The sequence below is a fragment of the Equus caballus genome, chromosome X (genome assembly GCF_041296265.1).
Source record: "Equus caballus isolate H_3958 breed thoroughbred chromosome X, TB-T2T, whole genome shotgun sequence".
Classification (NCBI taxonomy): domain Eukaryota; kingdom Metazoa; phylum Chordata; class Mammalia; order Perissodactyla; family Equidae; genus Equus; species Equus caballus.
Genome location: NC_091715.1, coordinates 110,467,374 through 110,488,668, shown reverse-complemented (window position 1 = coordinate 110,488,668; position 21,295 = coordinate 110,467,374). Strand labels below are relative to the sequence as shown.

The following is a 21,295-nucleotide window of genomic DNA, read 5'->3' as shown; positions in this document are numbered from 1 at the left end:
AATGGCAAAAAAAAAAGAAAGAAAGAAATTAGAAAGAAAAAAAAAAGAACAAACTAAACCCAAACCTAGCAGGATGAAGGAAATAATACAGATTAGAGCAGAGATAAAGAAAATGGAGAGTAGAAAAATAATAGAAAAAATCAACAAAATGAAGAGTTTGCTTTTTGAAAAGATCAAAAATATTGGAAGACCCTTAGCTATATTAACTTAAACAAGAGAGAAGATTCAAATAAGTAAAATCAGAAATGAAATGGGGGACATTACAAGTGATGGCAGAGAAATAAAAGAGACTTATAAGAGAATACTGTGAACAATTGTGTACCAAAAAATTGGATAACCTAGAAGAAATGGATAAATTTCTAGAAACACACAACTTACCAAGACCAAATCATGAAGAAATAGATAATCTGAAGGGACAAAATAGCGAGTAAAGATATGCAACCAGTAATCACAACTTTCTAACAAAGAAAGACCCACAACCAGATGGCTTCACTACAGAATTTTATCAAACATTTAAAGAAAAGTTAACACCAATCTTCCTGAAATTCTCACAAAGAATTGAAGAGGAGGGAACACTTCCAAGCTCATTCGGAGGCCAGCATCACCATGATACCAAAGCCAGACAAAGATGCTACAAGAAAAGAAAACAGACCAATATCCCTGATGAATATTATTGCAAGAATTCTCAAAAAAAAATGCAGTAAATGGAATTCAATAGCACCTTAAAAGGATTATACACCATGATCAAGTGGAATTTATTCCTGGGATGCAAAGATGGTTCAACATAAGGAAATGCATAACTGTAATAAAACACATTAGTATTATGAGGGACAAAATTCACATAATCATCTCAATTGATGCAGAAAAAAGCATTTGACAAGAATCAACACCCTTTTATGATAAAAACACTCAATAAACTAAGAATAGAAATAAACTACCTCAACATAATAAAGGCCATGTATGGAAAGTCCACAGATAACGTCATACTCAATAGTGAAAAACTGAAAGCTTTTCCTCTAAGATCAGGAACAAACCAAAGATGCTCACCTTCACCACTTGTATACAACACAGTACTAGAAGTCCTAGCCAGAGCAACTAGGCAATAAATGGAACTAAGAAGCGTCCAAATCAGAAGGGAAGTAAAATTATTCCTGTTCACAGATGGCATGATTTTCTACATAGAAAACCCTAGAGATTCCACAAAAACACCTGTTAGAACTAATAAATGAATTGAGCAAAGCTGCTGGATACAAAATCAACACACAAAAATATATTTCATTTCTATACACTAATAAACAATCCGAAAAGGCAATTAAAAATACAATTTCATTTACAATAGCATCAAAAAGAATAAAATACTTAATAATAAACCTAACCGTGGAGGTGAAAGACTTGTACACTGAAAAACTACAAAGCATTGCTGAATGAAAATTAAGAAGGCACAAATAAATGAGAAGACATCTGTGTTCATGGATTGGAAGACTTAATATTTGTTAAGATGTCCATACTACCCAAAGTGATCTACAGACTCAACACAATCTCTATCAAAATCCCAATAGCATTTTTTGCAGAAAAGAAGTTCATTGTATATTATGGATATTAACCCCTTATCGGATATATGATTTGCAAATATTTTCTCCCACTCTATAGGTTGCTTTTTCACTCTGTTGATTATGTTCTTTGATGTTCAAAACTTAAGTTTGATGTAGTCCCATTTGCCTATTTTTGCAGAAATAAAAAAATCCTAAGATACATATGGAACTTCGAGGGATTCCAAAGAGCCAAAACAATTTTGTAAAAAAGAACAGTCGGAGACCTCACACTTTCTGATTTTAAAACATATTACAAAGCTATAGCATTCAAAACAGTTCTTATTGGTATAAAGGCAGGCATACAGACAAACGGAATAGAATAGAGAGCCTGGAAATAAACCCTCATGTGTATGATGAAATGATCTTTGACTAGGGTGCCAAGACCACACAATGGGGAAAGCGTAGTCTTTTTCAACAAATTTTACTGGGGAAACTAGATATCCACGTGCAAAAGAATGAAGTTGGATTGTTAGCTTACGCTATAGACAAAAAATAATTCAAATGGATTAAATGCCTAAACATGAGACCCAAAACTATAAAACTTCTAGAATAAAACATAAAGGGAAAGCTTCATGACATTGGGCTTGGCAATGATTTTTTGGATATGACACTAAGAGCACAGATAAAAAAGGCAAAAATAGACAAATGGGACTACATCAAACTTAACTTTTGTATATCAAAGGACATAATCAACAGGTAAAAAGTCAACCTATAGAATGGGAAAAAATGTTTGCAAATCATGTATCTGATACAGCATTAATATCCATAGAATACAATAAACTCCTACAACTCAACAACAAAAAATCAAATAACCAAATCAAAAAGTAGGCAAAGGACCTCAATAGACATTCCTTTGAAGATGGTATACAAATGACCAACAAGCCTACAAAAAGATGCTCAACATCTCTAATTACCAGAAAAATGCAAATCAAAACTGCAATGAAATATCACCTCACACTCATTGGAATGGCTAGAATAAAACAAAGAAGAAAATAATAAGTGTTGGTGAGGATGTGGAGAAATCTTAACTCTTGTACACTGCTGGTGGGATTGTTAAATGGTAAAACCATGATAGAAAAAAACTAAGAACAGAACTACCACATGATTTAAGAATCTTACTTCTGGGTATATATCCAAAAAATATGAAAGCAGGGTCACCTCTGTTCATAGCACTATTCACAATAGCCAGGAGGGGTAAGTGACCCCAATATCCATCAACAGATGAATCTACAAATATAATGTGGTATATACATTTCTATAGATTAAATGTTTATGTACTCCCAAGTTTCATATGGCAGATTCTAACTTCCAATGTGATGGTATTTGGAGGGGAACCTTTGGGAGTTGATTAGGTCATGAGGGTGGAACCCTTATGAATGGGATTAGCATCCTTATAAAAGAGGCTCTAAAGAGTTTTCTTGTCCTTTCTGCCGTCTATGAACCAGGAAGCAGGCCCTCACAAGAGACTGAATCTGCTGGCACCTTGATCTTGGACTTCCAGCCTCCAGAACTGTGAGAAACAAATGTCTGATCTTTCAGCCACCCAGTCTATGGTATTTTGTTGTATCAGCCTGAACAGACTAAGACATACATACAATGGAATATCATTCAGCTTTAAAAGGAAGGAAATTCTGTCACATGCTACAATATGGATGAACTTTGAAGACATTATGCTAAAGGAAATAAGCCAGTCACAAAGAAGACAAATATTGTATGAATACACTTATATGAGATATCCAAACTAGTTAAAATTATAGAAACAGAAAGCAGAGTGATGGTTAACAGGGGCAGATGAGAGAAGAAAGGGAAGTTCTTGTTTAATCACTATAGAGCTTCAATTTTGCAAGATTGAATTCTTCTGGGGATCTTTGCACAACACTGTGAATATACATAACACTGTTGAACTGTACACTTAAAAATGATTAAGATGGTAAATTTTATGTTTTTTTTTTTTTTTGCTGAGGAAGATTCACCCGGAGTTAACATCTGTTGCCAATCCTCCTCTTTTTGCTTGAGGAAGATTTGCCCTGAGTTAACATATGTGCCAATCTTCCTCTATTTTGTATGTGGGACACCACCACACCATGGGCGCTGATAAGTGGTGTAGGTCTGTGCCTGGGAACCAAACCCAGGTTGCCGAAGTGGAGCACGCCAAACTTAACCACTAGGCCAAGGGGCTGGCCCTGTGTTATGTGTTTTTTACCACAATAAAAAAAGTTTTAGAGGCAGCCCCAAATGGCCTAGTGGTTAAAGTTTGGCATGCTCTGCTTTGGTGACCTGGGTTCAGTTCTGAGGCGCAGACCTACACCACTTGTCAGTGGCCATGCTGTGGCAATGGCTCACATACAAAATAGAGGAAGACTGGCACAGATGTTTGCTCAGGGCAAATCTTTCCCAGCAAAAAAAAAGAAAGTTTAAAAAAATCAAGGGCTCTGATATCTGACTGACTGAAAGTGGACATCAGCTTCAGTATTTTTATGAGCTGAGAGATCTAGGACAAGTTTGTTATAGCTATATTTCACTTTTTCCAATTATAAAAAGAGGAGGATAACCTATTATACAGGGTTATTGTTAGGATCAAATGAGATAATTGACATAAAAGCACTTACCACAGTGCTTTCTATACAGTAAGTGCTTAGTATTTGTTAGCAATGATGGCTAGCTAAGGACACCTTTAGGCTACAATTCAAAAGTAAAGGTTTTCATATGATAAGGGAAACAAAGCTTGAATTCTGATGACCAACACTCTTCCTCTCTTTTCTCACAGACCTCAGGTGGGTCAGAGAAGCAGCATCATGAAGGTGTACAGATAGGACGTTTCTGGGAGCAAGTTTAGCTTGACAGTGCTTGAGTACTCCTTCTTATTTATGAAATCTTAGGCAAGATTTTGACTCAGCTTTGCCTCAGTTTCCTCAATTGTTGAACTGGGGGTACAAATGGGTAAAGTTTTCACTGGATAATTGTGTGAATCAAATGAGGTAACCTCTGCAAACTCACCTAGCGTAATGCCTGGCACAAAGTAAGCATTTAGTAAAATGTAGCTGTCAGTGTTAGCCAAGGTGATCTTGGGCCGCAGTTCTGGAGAGTAGAGCTTTTGATGTCAGCGGGGAGCCATTAAACCTCCATGTCTTTGGAGCAAGCTTATTGTATCCTCTCTCCATTGCTCCTTTGATTCCTTTGATGTCTCTGGAATGTTTAGGGTGGGGCTTGGGAGGAAGCTCCCACCCTGAATAGGACTAGGGAGAGTAATTGGGCTACCTCTGCTCTAGATGAAGGACGAATATTCTTTTTCTCCATGAATTGTTATAGAATTCTCTGTTCTTTGATTTTAGAGTACTAATTTCTAAAAGGAAAGAAAAGGTCTTCAGCCTAGCACAAAGTCCCAAAAAGCTGCTCAGTGTATGTTTAGCATCATGATCCTTAGCTCTGCACCGGGCCTTAGGAGGATGACATCCTTAGGCAATTTCCGTCTCTGCCCCTTCTATCACTTTCCCTCACTATTCTCCTTAGCCTGCTTTTTTGTGATAACAGCTTTGCTGAGATATAATTTACATACCATTCAATTCACTCATTTAAAAAGAGTTTTAGTATAATCAAAGAGTTGTGGAACCTTCACCATTATCTACTTTTGGAGTATTTTCATCATTCCTAAAAGAAACTCTGGATCCATTGAGCAATCACTCCCCTATCTGTTCCCCTCGGCCTCTAGCAACTACTAATCTGCTTTCTGTCTCTATAATTTGCCTATTCTGGACATTTCACATAAATGCAATTGTATGATATATGAATTTTTGTGTCTGGCTTATTTCACTCAGCATAACGTTTCCAAGGTTCATCCATATTGTAGCATGTGTCTGAGTTTCCTTCCTTTTATGGATTAATAATATTCCATTGTATGGATATACCACAATTTGTCTATTCATCAGCTGATGGACATTTGGATTGTTTCAATCTTTTGGCAATTGTGAAAGCTACTGCTATGAATATTCATGCACAAGTTTTTGTTTAAATACCTGTTTACAGTTGTTTTTATTTATTTATTTTTTTATATACCTAGGAATAGAATTGTTGGATCATATGGTAACCCTATGTTTGTTGTGAGGAATTGCCAAGCCGTTTTCGATGGCAGCTAAATAATTTTACATCCACACCAGCAACATACAAAGGTTCTAAATTTTCCACTTCCTCTGCAACATTTGTTATTTTCCATTATTTTATTATTATTATTATTATTATTATGGACATCCTAATGGATGTAAAGTGGTATCTCGTTGTGCTTTTAATTTGCATTTGCCTAATGACTAATGACGTTGAGCATTTTTTCACGTGCTTATTGGCCATTTACACATCTTCTTTGAAGAAATATCTACTCAAGTCCTTTGCCTATTTTAAAATTAGGTGGTTTATCTTTTTGTTGTTGAGTTATAGGTGTCCTTTATATATTCTGGATACTAGGCCCTTATCAGATATATGGTTTGCAAACATTTCTCTCCAATCTTTGGGTTGTCTTTTCACCCTCTTGATAGCATCATTTGATGCACAAAAGTTTGTGACTTTGATGAAGTCCAAATTATCTATTTTTTCTTTTGTTGCTTATGCTTTTTGTGTCATATCTTGTCTAAATCAAGATCATGAAGATTTCATGGTTCTATATTCTTCTCTGATTTTTATGGTTTTAGCTCCTATATTTAGGTCTTTGATCCATTTTGGGTTCATTTTTGTATGTGGTGGGAGGTGAAGTATAGGTTCAGCTTCTCTCTTTTGCATGTGGACATCCAGTTGTCCTTAACCTGCTTTTGGTTCCTTAAACACTTTGAGAATTTTTATGACTTGAGGCCTCTAAATTTTCTGTTTCCTCTACCTGGAAGTTTCTACCTTGGCTCTTTGCACACCTGGCTCCTGCTGATCTTTTGGGTCTCATGCCAAATATCACCTCACAGCCTCTCTCAACTACCCCATCTAATCTAAAGTTGTCCTCATTTCCACTCCAATATCCTATCTTATAACCAAATTTTATTTTTGGTTTAGAACTTGTCACTCTATTTCATTAATTGTTCACTTATTTTATTGGCTTTCTTCCCCACTAGAATGTGAACTCTATGAGAGCAGGGACTTTGTCTTGTTTGATCACTGTATCTCCAGTTCCTGACACATAATAAGTGGTCAACAAATCATTGTGGAGCTAACATAGTGGTCCCACCAGTAGTACAATACTGACAACAATGTCCTCCAAATCTCTTTCCAACTTAATGGATAATCTGTCCCCATAGTGTATGAGGATGGTTTTTAATTTTCTGAAATTTTTCCCTAGATAGGGAAATTTAGTTGTAGGAAGGGTAAAAGTTACTCCCCAGGGTCAAACAGAGAGTCTTTGATTTGGGAAGTGATTCCCACAGCATTAATTTAGCTTGTGGTATCCCACAAGAGTAAAGGAGAAAGGCACAGGGGATTGTTCAAGGCCAAATCCAAGGTGCTTGAAACTGCTTTCAGCCTTCTTGTCTTCCCTCAAAATTTCTCTAAATTCAAGAAAGAGAACCAGGTGGTACCAGAGTTAATGGCTCTTTGCCAAGCACAGTAAGCGTTGGCTACCCTTAAAACTCATTAAAAATGAAAGAGACTTGTTAAGCTGGAAATAGAGTCGCATTTCTGAGTGAGATTGCTTTCTCACAGCTCATCCTTGGTTACCTCCGGACAATGGTTGGTCGATAAAGCACTTAACACTGAAGGATTTTTAACCACTCTGCCTCCCTCAACTCCTATATCCCCACATCCTTCCTGAGCCAGTTCTTCCTGAGCCAGCTCTGGCTCTTGAGAGGCTGTAGTGTGTGGGAAACAGGATGGTAAGAGGGGGGCTGAGCAATTTTTTATCTCCTTCACAGGTCCTTGTCTCTACCTATCCTTTAAATGTGTATGTTTATCAGGGTTTTTCCTGTCCTTGGCGCTCATATTTATAAGTACCTTGGTCATGTCATCTACTTTTAGGACTGGGGTCTTCCACACTTGAACTTTCAGCCTAGAACTTTCCTCTGAGCTCCAATCTTATACAACTATCTGTTTACTATATACTAGGATGTTCCAGAGATGCTTCTAACCTAAAAGCCAAGCTGAACTCAGTTATTAACTGCTCTTCACTGTCCATCACCAAAGAAAAAGGGTGTGGAGAGGTCACATGCAATCTCCCTTTATTCTGACCTTAATGGAGGATATCTCCATGCATCCAGTTTCTCAAAGCAGAAATGTAGGATTCATACCATATTTCTCCCTTTCCCTCCTACTCCTTTTGGCCCCTACCCTCTGGTTCTATCCAGCCTGTCTTCTGTCTCTAAGTCCTTTTCTGAATCCATCACTTAGTATACCTAAGAGCTCTGTGGCTTTGGGAAAGTCATTTAACTCTTCTAAGCCTCAGTTTTCTGCCCTGGAAGTGGAAGTAATGCCTACTTCATAAGGCTGTTGTGAGGATCAACTTTACTAATCAAATTTAAGGGACAGTTACTCAGTAAAAGGCAAGTCCTGCTTGCAAAATTAGGCAACTTTTGCCCATAATTCCCAGCAAATATCCATGATGACAGCCTCCTGGGCAGATCTCCTAGATAGAAGTCATTTTAGAATCACAGATGTGCCTATGATGTCCCCAGAAAGCAGAATTACATTCCAGGAAGAGATAGAACAAAGTGTTTTGGCTGTCGCTTGTATTTTACCCACAACTGCCAAGAAACCAGTATATACTGCAGGTCACTAGGCAAATGCCCAAATATGCCCTGGGGTGGTCTTGCCCCAGCACCCAAATCATTACCCAGAGAACAAAGCTGAAGTTCATAGAGCAGAGCTTTCTTATTGTGTGGTCCTTGCTTCCTGCAGCTGTTGCTTCATGGGATTTTGCGGGCAAGCAATCTGGATCATAGCACTGTCTCGACTGGTCAGCCACTAGCCCTATCAGATTACCCTTGTGGAAAAGGCTGTTGTATATTTCCTGAGCTCTGCATCTCATTTCCTGAGCATGTTTTGGCTATCCTGTAACCCTCACTTTTCCTTCAGCCTCTAAGCCAGTACTGTAATGGCAAGAGACACACTCATCCTTTCACCTCTTTTAATGTCCTTCTGCAGTGTGGTCTTTTGGAGCAACCTGGCTGGCTACATCATTTAGCAAAGCCAGGAAAGTGTAGTAATAACCAACTGGATGCCTAGAAACCATTCTTTGTGAGTTGAGTTCCCCAAATTGACGAAGCTCTATAACTTGCTTCAGGAAGCAGAGGCAAGGATAATAAGGATTTCTTGGTTCTAGAATGCTGCTTCTCTTGTTTCATCAAAACTCTTATAACCCAGTTAGAGTATCCTCTGGGAAATGAATCAAGGTAGTTTAAAAAATCCCTTATGTTACTAGTGGCCACTCTGCCAATATGGTTTGGCTGACTGTGAAGACAGGGGTGTTAGTGCTAGAAAGGCTTCGAAAGACACTAATGTGTTCATAGTGAGAGAGGTAGGATGGGGAAGAATGACAGAGGAAATACTGTGGAGAGATTCGAAAGGAGACCATTTGTTCTTTTAGCTATCTGGACCATCATTGAGGACACTGCCCTAGGAATAAAATTCTAGTCAAACTCTAATTAATTGGAGCATGAGAGAGTGGACCTGCGGTTCCTAGGTAAATCAATCTCATAATTAGTTCAGCACCAGGGTACCTTGAATGCAAGGACCAAAAAGGAAATGAAAAGTGAAATTTGGGGGTTATAAATGCAAGATGATCACTGAGAGAAGAAGAAAGCTTTGAGAAAGACCCAGGGCCTGGACATGCTAATAGTACAAATTTCTATATTTTACAAGAAGACAGTTTTCAAATATGAATCAGATAATGCTTTAAACTAGGCCGTGGCTTCCCATTGCTCTGAACTAGGCAAGACCAGAAAGCCTGGTCAAGGGTCAAGCGTCCTCACCAAGCCTAGTGAGGATAATGATTCAGATTAAGTCAAAGTAGCCTAAATGATGAAGTAGTAAACCTCAGGCTTAAGTAGTACACCTCAGTTTACCACTAACAAATCTGTGAACAATAGTACTTTGGAAACCCTGCGATAAAAATTGGAGTTGATGGCCATTGTTTCCTGTAGCTGCTTCTGTTTTCACAGAGGCACTGCTGAAGCTGTATGGACTTAGAGGCTTAGAAGCTGGAGATCGGCCACATCAGCAGCCTAGGATTCACCCTATTTTACCACAGTTACCTATCTTCGCAGTCTGTTTCTTTTTGTGCCACACTGAGCTCATGGAAGGCCTGCCCCTAACCTGCCACTGTACATAAAAGGAAATCCTACTCATCACTGCATGGTCTGCCCTCTGCTTACCCCTCCAGCCTTACCAGATACTACTTTCTGCTTGGTTCACCATGCTCCACCCCCTGGCCTTTCAGTTCCTTAACATGTCAGGATCCTCCCCTCCTCAGAGCCCTTGAATTTACAATCTTCTCCCAGCTTCTTCCTGCTCCTCCCTTGCTTCTCATCCTTCAAGTTTTTAGCTCCATGCCACATCAAAGAAGACTTCCCTCAGTCCTCTGTTTAAGGAAGGTCTCCCTCATCCCTATTATTCTCAATATCACTATTTTTTAATCCCTCCGTATTCATCACTGTCCATTATTATCGTGTATGTTTGCTTGTTTAATCTTTCCCATCTCCTTGAGTAAAATGTAAACTTCATAAGGGCAGGGACTCTATCTTGCCAATCCTTGTGCCTCCAGCACCTAACACGGTGCCTGGTACATGTTGGCAATTAGTAAGTAATTGTTGGCAGGTTGCCTTTCTTCAAGGGGGCGACAATCAGCATGGGTGATGAATCCTCCCTACCTGGTATATAGGACTTTTTAAGAGTTTTATTTAACATATTGATGGAAATTTTCTTCATATTTTTTGTCTTTTAAAAAGTTTATTTCAATATAAATATGCTTACAGAAAGATACTCAGTGGTTAATACAATGCCATTTAGTTTAACATACACTATACAATTTGGACCAAAAATATGGTACATGATTTAAGTTTAAAAAAAGTATTTGCAGTCTGGTTTTTCATCTGTTATAAATATAATAAAGATCCTCTCTCAAAAGTTGTTAAAGCAGGTAGCAAGATCCATGAACAATTATCTTTGTATAATACACAAAATGCATTCTAAAAGCTTAAAAGTTGGTGCAACAAAATAGTTTTGAAATATTTTACTGCCAGCTAACGTATAGTGTGGAGAAGTCTATGTGCAACATATGTAACAGCTGTATTAGCTATCCTATTTTGGTTCATATTGTACATACCTTATAAATCTACACAAACCAAGACTGAAGTAATTTCTTGAATCTGAGTTCCAGGTGTGTACTGGAACTGCCTTGTGCCAACTCATGAGAGTACGTAGATTGTATCTATATCTTCCCAAATACATTTTCATTGACTTCAAGTTGGTAGCTTGAAATTGGCCATGGTGGGAGTGTTTACACCATGGGAACCAGCAAATACCACAAACCAGGGCTCTCTTGCTCCCCCTGCCACGTGAAGCCAGTTAGTAAGTATCTACCAGCACACCACATCACTGGTTAACACTATCGATTCACCCTCTGAGGTCAATAAGGAAACTCAAGAAAAGAGTTGTCAGTTCTGATTTTTATATTAAAAAATATGTTTCATCTTACGTTTTGAGACTAGAACTGAAACTACAGTATAAGCAAGGTGTACCTTCCATATTCAACTTGCACGGGAGACAGGTCATGGAATCTATGTGCTTTTAAATTTGTAAGCACTTATATGCAAACTCTCCAAAGTTCAAGGGCAATGGGACTCTAGAAATGACTCTAGAAATAAATGGTCCCTTCTTGTAGGATATGAACAAAACGTACACCTATAGTGATGAGAAACTTTATTTTAAAAAATGGCCCCCAAAGAAGAAGCAGCTCTGACAAAAGAGAAAACAACTTAAAGTATATGCTAATGAGTATGGGGCTTGTTTTGGGGGTGATAAAACTGTTCTGGAATTAGTGGTGATGGGTTGCAAAACTTTGTGACTATACTAGAAAAACTGAACTCTACACTTTAAAAGGGTGAATCTTATGGTATGTGACTTACATCTCAATAAAGTTGTCAGTGATAAAAAACAAAGTATATTGGAGAACAATGTAAACACAGGTTCAAAGTATAGTTAGAGAAATACATTCTCACAAGCTATCAACTATTTGGCTTGAACTGATCTCTAGTGTGTTGTTAACTTCACAGATTCTAAAGAACTGGAGAGGGTTGACCAGCAATTTAACAAAGCTGAAAGCAAGCAGAATTTCTCTCTACTTCACTTTCACCTCTCTCTTCCTTTCAATCTCTTCCTCCTAATAATTAACATAATGTCTCTACTATAATCTATTGGTGTGGGTCTAAACCAGGGGTCAGCATTTTTTTTTTCTGTAAAGAGCCAGATAATAAATATTTTAGGCATTGTGGACCATAAGATCTTTGTCACAACTACTCAACTCTGCAGGTGTAGCAGCCATAGATGATACATAAATGAATAAGTTGTGGCTGGGTGCCAATAAAACTACAAAAACAAGCAGCCTATTGGATTTGGTGCACAGCTCAGGCTCTGGCTGACCCCTTACCTAGACTGCAAAATGTTGTGGGAGTGATGATTTTGCTTGGGAAATTCTATTGTATAGAGCAGAGTTTTGCAAATTAGGGATGGAAATGGGGATATGTATCAGAATTACCTGTCACCATATCTTGTCTTTGCAGACCTCTTATTCCAAACTAATCAAAGGCAGACTTTAGGCATTCCCTGGGTCCCCAACCAATACTCATTTTAGCATTGTTAAAAATAGAAGTGTTCCCTTCTTAATCCTTCCCACACAATCTCATGAAAGCAGGGTGAAGAACATTTTTAAATGAAAAAATATCAAGAGCTACAAGATGCAAGTAACTTTTTCTTCTGAAAGAACTATAAACTGTGGAATTAACAGGAAACAAAATTTTACCCAATAAATTAGATCATTATTTAGTATACGTTTAAGTTTCCTTATTATTCCACTTAAGGGAACTGGAGGCACAGGGAAAAGAGGATAAAAAAGAGTTAAATAAAAATGAGCTCTTCTTAGAGCTGCAGATAGTGATCAGCTCCCCAAATGACAGGTGTATCCACTCAGCAAAGGGCAATATTTACTGGTGCATAGAGTAGAATTGACTATTTGTCTTATGACAAAATTTTCAGCCACATCTCACACTCGGTTATTATGTGTCTGTTAATATCGACTTACTTTTAATGAGAGAGGATCTGGCATTTCTCTTTATATAGCCTTATATCTGAAGCAGTGATTCTTAAGGGGACACCAACTAGGGGATTATAAAACTTATCTCTGGAGTTTACACTGCCAAAAGTCTGATATTCCACTGAAGGTGTCATTTCTGTCTCCCTCAGAAACTGCCTTAGTAAGCCATTATTACGGATGGGAATGTGGTTTATCACTGTGTAGGGGCAGAAAAAAATGGTTAAAAACCGCCGATGGAAAGTAGCAAGATAGACAAATGCATGCATGCACGAATATAAGGTTATGTCACTGATGATAGACGGGATGCCTGCTTGTATCCACAGCAGGCAGGAAAAACTTAAGCAACTTCATTAAATAATCAGGGTACAATGAGTGTATTAAACTGCTAGTTCATTTATTCTCATATTTTGAATTATTGCCACAAAATGCTAGAAAACAGGCCTGATAACCTTTATGGAGCTCTGGGAAGGCAAGTGGCCATCACAGAGCAGAGATACTATGGATAAGTCTAGTTGCTCTGTTAAGTTAAGCTAGCTACCATTCCTCCTTCCAGCTCATTTTGTTCAGCAAAATTCCCTGTTCACAAGGCATCTAGGAGGGGAAATGAGACACAAATGCAAAAAACTAATACAAAGTAGAAGGTAATGTTTCCCCAAGTAAATACGGAGTGCCAGGGACATTCATAGGTGGGAGGGATGATCTCAGGTTGGAGCAGAGTGTCAGGCAAAGCTCCATTAATCTCCAGACCTCCCAGCTCTTTTTCCAAGCACAAAAGCAGTTACTGGTGCTTTGGGGTAAGTTGGACACTGACTTTTGGTAGTACAATTATTTTTAAAAAAGGTATTATTTAGCCTTTTCAGTGTGTGATTTTAAGTTTCTTTTAAAAAGAATTTTTTTTAAAGATTGGCACCTGAGGGGCCGTCTCCGTGGCCGAGTGGTTAAGTTCGCGCGCTCTGCTGTGGCAGCCCAGGGTTCGGATCCTGGGCGAGGACATGGCACTGCTCGTCAGGCCACATTGAGGCGGCGTCCCACATCCCACAACTAGAAGGACATGCAACTAAGATATACAACTGTGTACAGGGGGGTTTTGGGGAGATAAAGCAGAAAAAAAAAAAAGATTGGCACCTGAGCTAACATCTGTTGCCAATCTTTTTTTTTGTTTTTCTCTTCTTCTTCTTCTCCCCAAAGCCCCCCAGTACACAGTTGTGTATTTTAGTTGTGAGTGCCTCTGGTTGTGCTATGTGGGATGCTGCCCCAGCATGGCTTGATGAGCGGTCCCACATCCGCGCCCAGGATCTGAACTGGCGAAACCCTGGGCCACTGAAGTGGAGCACGTGAACTTAACCACTCGGCCACGGGGCCGGCCCCCTTAAATTTCTTAAATGTAAACTTATTATTTCTTGGATTACTCTGTTGGAGCACCTTCCCCATCAGACAGTAGAAATGAGTTTGGGGAAAAGAGGATATTCTGTCATACTCTGTTCAGGCATGTGTTTTCTGAGTTGTTTTCAGCCACATAGGTCGGCTACCTAATATATACGGTGGAGATTATTTAGGGTTTTGGAGGAAAGTTAGGGAGAACCTCTATTCCTCAGCAGGCATTAGGGCAGCAGGTGAGGAAATGAGATAGATAATGCAGTTCAAATGTGGGTGTGCCTGCACGCATGCACACACACACATACACAGACACACTGATGACGTGGCAGCTGAGAGAATGGAGGTGGGGGACTCAGTGCCTCATAAGCTACTTCTAGTGCCTGCATGTCCGAGGCTGGATTTGAAGCCTCCAGCGTGTTTGGAGTTAATTCCCATTAGGTTGGACTCCGCCCCTCTCTCCCAAAGGTAAAACAAGGTTTTCAGGCATCACTGCAAAGAGCAGCTGGGATTCCCATCCCCTTCTGACAAGCTGTGAGGAGAAGTTGTTTCTCAGATCTGAGTCCGAAGACAGGGAACAAGTCAATCAGCCTTCGTGGTCAGAAGGTAAATTTGCAACTTGGGCCAAATGCAATTGAAACAGCTGGAATAGAAACTGCTTTGCTCTCCCCTTCCTCAGCTCCCCCTTCTACCCTTCCTTTCTCAGGCTTCCTGTCCTTTCATCTCACAGCTCAGAGAAGCTGTTTTCTTCCCAAAGGCAGCCTGGTGCATTTTTACTTCCTCAGTCTGTTGTTTGCACAGAGGCTAAGAGGAATCAGGGCTGGATTCCTATTTCATATTGACATGGTTTGAGGACAGAAGGGTTAAATGCTAGTTGGTTTCCCCAGGAGAGTTGGTAACTTGAGGAGAGGAAGTCCACGTCTCTTGGAGTGGAGGGAGGGATTTTGTTCTGACCTGTCTATGGAAGTAAAAGTGGATCCGGTTTGCTGATGTGCTGGGTTGATCTCTTAGAATTGCCTAAACTGGGGCTATGGGACTGAAATGGGTTGATGAGGTTAAACTGAAATACAGATGTTAAAGTCAGTGGGCTGGAAATAAAAGATTGCATTCACTCGGCAAATTTTTATGTGTTCCTACTATGTGCCAAGCATGATGATTTCCAGAAGAACCTGAAATAGTTTAACTATAAATCCATTCTTGAAAAGAACACTAGGCCAAGTACTTCCATTTTGTGGTGGAAAACTAAAAGCAGGAAGAAGCCTAGGGGTGAGGAGAAATCCCTGAGGGAGTGGTTGGGGGAGAGAGAAGCAAGAGGAGTGATGTTCTACTGTTTAGGTGACTTCAAGTCTTCTCTATTAGTTATGAGAAAATGGAGTCTCCTCTGGTAGGAGGGAGAAGTGAATCCTGTCCTGGTGTTAGGTATTCCACGCTGTTGTTGCACTTGAACTTTGCCTTCCATCATCTCAATTTTATAGATGAAACTGAAACTTTGAGGTTTTGAGTGATCCTCTCCAGTTCATAGAACCTGTTCAGGGGCAGACCACAGGACCCTATCCTGGATTTGATTCCAATATCTGGACTCTTTTCCACTAAAATAGTATTTCTCAATCATTAGTTCCCATTAGAATCAACTCTCCATTTTTAAAAAATGCAAATCCCATTAGTTCTAATTCAGTGAATCTGAGGAGTGTTGTAGTCTGCATTTTGAACAAGCATTGAAGGTGTTTCTGATGCAGAGGGGTTAGGGCCTCCAATTTGGGAAACACTCTTAATATCCTGTGCTGCCTCTCATGTCTGCTGAAGTGGCTGGAGAAGCCTTCAGCCCACCTTCCTACAATGGCTAGATTCACTGAATGGAGGTAGTCACTTGTGGTGGCATTTTATTCCTTGTTGAGACCATGGGTAGAGGGACTACTGGGCAATGATAGCAGGGCTGGGCCTGTGAACCTAAGGATGTGGGGAATGCTTTACCAGTTAGTCCATTGTTGATAGGGCCTAACAGTGTTTTGCTAGAGCAGGCTGGTAGGAATACTTTCTAACTGTTGGAAGGTGCAAGATAGGACTTCTAGCCAACCAATTGATCACTGAAGGTGGTGGCACCTGTCCAGCCAGGATAAGAACCAGAATGAAGATTTGTAATTGGCACCTCTCTTTCCAAAGCAGAAGACAGATGGGGAGCCCAGTGAGCAGCATTGTTTTGCAGGGAAGGGAAAAGCTCATGTGACATTTAGGGCAATCATTCCAATTTCCACCTTTTCAGCCTCAAACTCTAAAGAAAGGGAATAGCCCAGGACTTGACATGGAAGTTCTTTTTAGGGGCTCTCTCTCTCTGCATGGCCAACTTGATTATTTAGAATTGACCTTCTAGGTTGTCGATGACTCAGTTTGTCCTCTCTCTCCACTTACTCTCTGGCTTCCTGCCTTCTAATGCCTTACCTGCTTGTGAGCTTCTCCACCTCAGGATGGAGAGATGCAAATACATACAACCCAATACAGGTGGTTTTGCTAGTCTTTCTACCCCAGACTAAAAAAAGAGAGAAGGGGGAAGGCTTATAAAGGATCAGCAAGCACAAAAGCTGAAGAATTTGAAAGACAGGACTTAGGACAAAAGTGAGATCTCCTTAAGCAGACAATGGAATGCTAGTTTGCGGGGGGCCGCAGGGGTGGGGAAATGGGGAATTGTTGCTTTATGGGTATACAGGTTCAATTACGCTAGATGAATAAATTCTAGAAATCTTCTATACCTTCTTGTGCCTATAGTTAGCAATACAGTGTTGTGCACTTTAAAATACGTTAAGAGAATAGATCTCATATTGAGTGTTCTTACCACACGCACACACACACGTGCACACAAAACTCCACAAAACAAAGAGCCTTTCTGAAAGCTATGAATGTGTTTAGTACCTTGACTGTGGTGATGGTATTACAAATGTAAGCATATGTCCAAACTCATTGAGATGTATACATTAAATGTGCACAATTTTTCATATATCAATTATACCTCAGTAAAGCATAAAAAAAGTGAGGTCTTCTTTGAGTCACCGAGATACAAATGGGAAATAAAGCCCTTGGAATAGCTACATTACAAGATGATTTCAGGCACAGGAGAACCTGGAGCAACTCCCATTGTGGAGATAACATAGAGAAGGAAAAATTTCTGAGGGATCGCGGTGGCAGAAAACGAGGAGAGGAATGTTTGGGAAGTGGTAGTGGACTCTTATTCAAGCTGTGTCTGAAGCAGAAAGATCTGGGATGGTCAGGCTGCTTATATACCCAACTTGATACAAGCAATCACAGTGGGCAAAGACCTATCTCTGGAGTGGGACTTTATTTACCCTGGAAACATATGCCTGTATATTTTGATTATGTCCTAGGGAAGTCTCAGCACTGAGTAGAATTGAGCTATTTGTAACAGGGTTGGCCGGTAGGAAATGCATGCTATCTGGGGGCATGGGGAGAAAGGCCTGTTGATATTCCTTTGCTAACACCAGTGCTAACAAATCGGCTCCTCGCAGACTGGTCTGAAACCAGCAGTCTTGCAGCCATGCTTTCCTCAGCAGCTGCAAGCCAGAGACTCCCTTTCTGACCAGTTCATGTTCTAGTGGTTAACTCGCTGCTGCTTTGCCTGAACCCTGTTACCCTTAGTAAAGTAGTGCTTTCCTTAACTCAGAAGTTGTATGACAAGCTCAAGTGGGACCAAAATGATCTGAGTCTTTTTCCGAGGGACCTGCAGAAGAGGTAAAGGTAGAGGAAGGATTCAGTTTGTTTTTCTCCACCAAGAAAAATATAAGAGCAAAGTTTCCAGTTTTATTGATACTAAATGCTCACATGTGAGTAAGTACACATGCGAGTGAAAAGGTGAGAATAAATGATTAAAGACTTGGCAATGAGACACACAGGGAGAGGCAGAGTGCTCATTTGGGGGAAAAAGGCTAAAGGTGAGCTACCAGCAGTCTGAGTTGATGAAGTACTCTCATCGGGAGGACAGTGGCCAAGCTGTTCTCCATTCCCTCTAAGGACCCGACCAAAGGAACTAGCCTTAAGTTGCAGCAGAAAAGGTTTAAAATGAGTCATAACAAATAATTTATTGACAGTGAGAGTTGTTAAGCTACTGAGAAAAATTGTAGTCTTCTTCTTTAGAGTTCTTTAAAACCAGTATAGATAAACATTTGACATGTACGGCTTAGGCAGGTTTCCTGCCTCATCTGGGTCGAAGTGATCTCTACCCATGAATCTGTGTTAGAATGACTACCATATCTCTAAATATTAGTGAACATTAGTCTTTAGTAAGGACAGTAAATTCAGAACAGACCTCAAGCTTCCACCCTGCTTGTTACAACTTTCTGCATCACTCACTGCATCTCGTTCAACCACTCTCAGAAAAAGGCATATGACCCATTTAGGAGATGGAGAAACTAAGGGACAAGAGACCATGTAAGACCTAAAGAGAGAAGATCAATAGTAATCCTATCAATGCCTGGTTACTGGACCCCTTAGCAGGAGCACCAGAGTAAGTTCTTGGCTTCTGAAATCCAGTGTGGCTGTGTGGCTAATCATTCTAGGACAGGAAAACAAAGCAATTGGATACATGAAATATACAAGAGGAATAAAGACAGAATGGAGTATAGCATTGTGTGTGATTTTTATTTATGGGAATGTAAAGAGACTTGACTAGTTCCCAGGAAGGAACTTAGATTGCTTTGGAGGGCAGTCATGAAAGGCGGTTGCTCCATTGCAGGTGATGTAAGAAACAACAGCATTTGCTTGGATGCACTTCCGTGTCCGGCACATGTGAATATGGAATAATATGCATGCCATTGCCTCTCTGTCCTGCCACAGGAGAAGCTGCACCAGGGCTTATTTGCGCTCAGAGAATATTGAGTAATTGGATCACTGAGATCTCTTCTTTGACTACATGAGGTCAAGTCTATGATTCAGAAAGGTTTACATTAGAAATACATAGGCTTTATCTTTTCATTGTTTGATTCTCTGGTCACTTTTCACTTTATATTGTTTGAGTCCCAGAGAGAGAACATTAGAGAATTATCTGTGGCAGTGAATCGCAACCTGCTGTCCGTGGATGGTGCTGGCTCACCACACCTCCAGTCCTAAATAGGGTGACTAACTTACCCAAGTTTGGGACTTTCCTAGTTTTATGACTGAAAGTCCCTCAGTCCCAGATGAGCTGGCGTGGTTGGTGATCCTAGTTCTAAATGAAATAATGACAATGAGTGTTTCCTGAAGTTGGAAGTATTTAATTAAATTCTGAAAGTCAATGAATTTTTGTAAAGCTAAATGTATTTAATTTAATCTAAATTTTGTAATTCTGCCTTCCTACGTCTTGGCTTCAAAATGCCCTTTTTTAAGTGAAATTATGGTGACAGTGGCTGGTAGTATTGCAGTTTTTTAAGCAGCCTGATTTGTCACAGATAATGATAATCTTATGTCAGAATCTGTCCTCTTATTTCTAGTATAGTCTAAGTACCACTCACTGATATACTCCTTTTCTCTGACTTAAGTTCTCTGTCCTTCTACTGGTTGTCATACTGGGACTTTTGACCTCAAGATGATGACATTCATGGGAAACATATGGGGTTCCGATTACTATTTCTAAGCTTGAAACAGCTAATGCTCTTGTTCTGCTGGTTTACACACTACTCAGCGAAAGTGGCCTTCCTCCTCCCTTCCCAATCTTCCCCTCTAATTCTTTCCCCATCCTTAAACAATTTTTGAAATCCTGAATGAGAAACCATGGAGGCTTTTCACTGTGATACTATTGGGGTGATAGGGACTATAAGGGGGAAGGTTTCAGGTGAAGGAGAAGTGGGAAGTGATGGCTCTGCCATTAAATCATTGTATAACCTTGGGCAAGTCACTTAGCTTTCTGACCTTCAACTTGCTCATTTGTAAACTGGGGGTAATTGGGGGTAATGCCTTTCTTACCAAGCTAAAAAGATTGTTGGGCAGAGCACTTGAAATAATGAACTTGGAGGGAAAATGATGACGCAGCCAGCAGCTGTTTATCAGCTTGTTTCCTCTCATCCTCTGGCCTGGGCTTCTTCACCAGGAAGTGAGTCCATAAAAGAGGGCTGCTTGCACTTTTCATAATCTTACAAGCTCTAATATAACAAGCAGAGGCATTACCTCATTGCGGCCAAGCGTACCTGCTTTCTAACAGCAATTACTCAAAACTAGTTCCACTTCTCCTCCTGTTGGCTTTCAATCCCTCATCACATCTTTCTCTCATTCCCCCCACTCTCAGGCACAAAGCCTCATTCCCAGGGGCCCAGCTCAGAGCACTTTCCTCCCAAGCCCTAACATTCCAAAGTAAGCACCTGCAATTTATGATCTCTGCTCCCTTCCTGCACAAAACACATAGCACACTGTACATATGTATCGGGAGGGGAATTGTGGTGGAAAGAAAAAAGAGCATTTGACGAAGAATCAAATAACTGGGCTCTGGTCTGGCCAGTGTACCTCACTAGCCTTTTACTCTTGGGTAAAACACTTCCTCTCCATGTTCCCGTCTGTAAAGCGATGGGGGGACGGGGTTAGCACTGTGTGGTAGAAAAGTACTGGCCTAGGAATCTGCAGATCGGGTTTCTTATTCTGGTGTTGCTGCTTGCTAACTTATTCTGTGACTTAGGGGAAATCATTTCTCCCTTTACTGGACCATATGTCCCCATATGTAAAACAAGAAGATTGAATTAGGTGATTCATTAAGGTCCCTGCCAGCCTGGAAATTGGATGCTTCTATCAAATGGGTTTCATTAAAAAAGCATGAATTGGAGTGCCTACTCTGTGCCAGGCACTGTTTGATGATAATTGTGGGCACAGTCCCTGAGACCCTGAGTACAACTGCTGCTTGCTCCCGACAATGTCCCAAATTGGCAATGTGGTGGCCCCAGGCAGCCAGTTCCTGCACTTCCCTTGCCCTGGGTCTCCCATCCCTCAACCCCTCTCCCACCACCTGTAACTTTAAGCAATGGTGATGAATCATGGAGAAGTTTCCGAAACATACTCCACCATCTGCCTGCTGGAGACATTCACAAGACTGTCA

General features: G+C 40.2%; 1 protein-coding gene across 3 annotated transcripts in view; it reads left to right on the top strand.

Annotated features, from left to right (window-relative positions):
* Positions 1–21,295, top strand: part of LHFPL1 (LHFPL tetraspan subfamily member 1) — a 95,498-nt gene that overhangs the window by 35,624 nt on the left and 38,579 nt on the right. The window contains exon 1 of one of the 3 annotated variants that reach the window (XR_011434871.1): positions 14,710–14,841. The exons of 1 other annotated variant lie outside the window; for it this stretch is intronic. The gene's annotated coding sequence lies outside the window, so the exon portion shown is untranslated. Of the gene's footprint in view, positions 1–14,709; positions 14,842–21,295 lie in introns of those variants that run through there. One more of the 3 variants, XM_001488695.5, reaches the window with a different exon arrangement.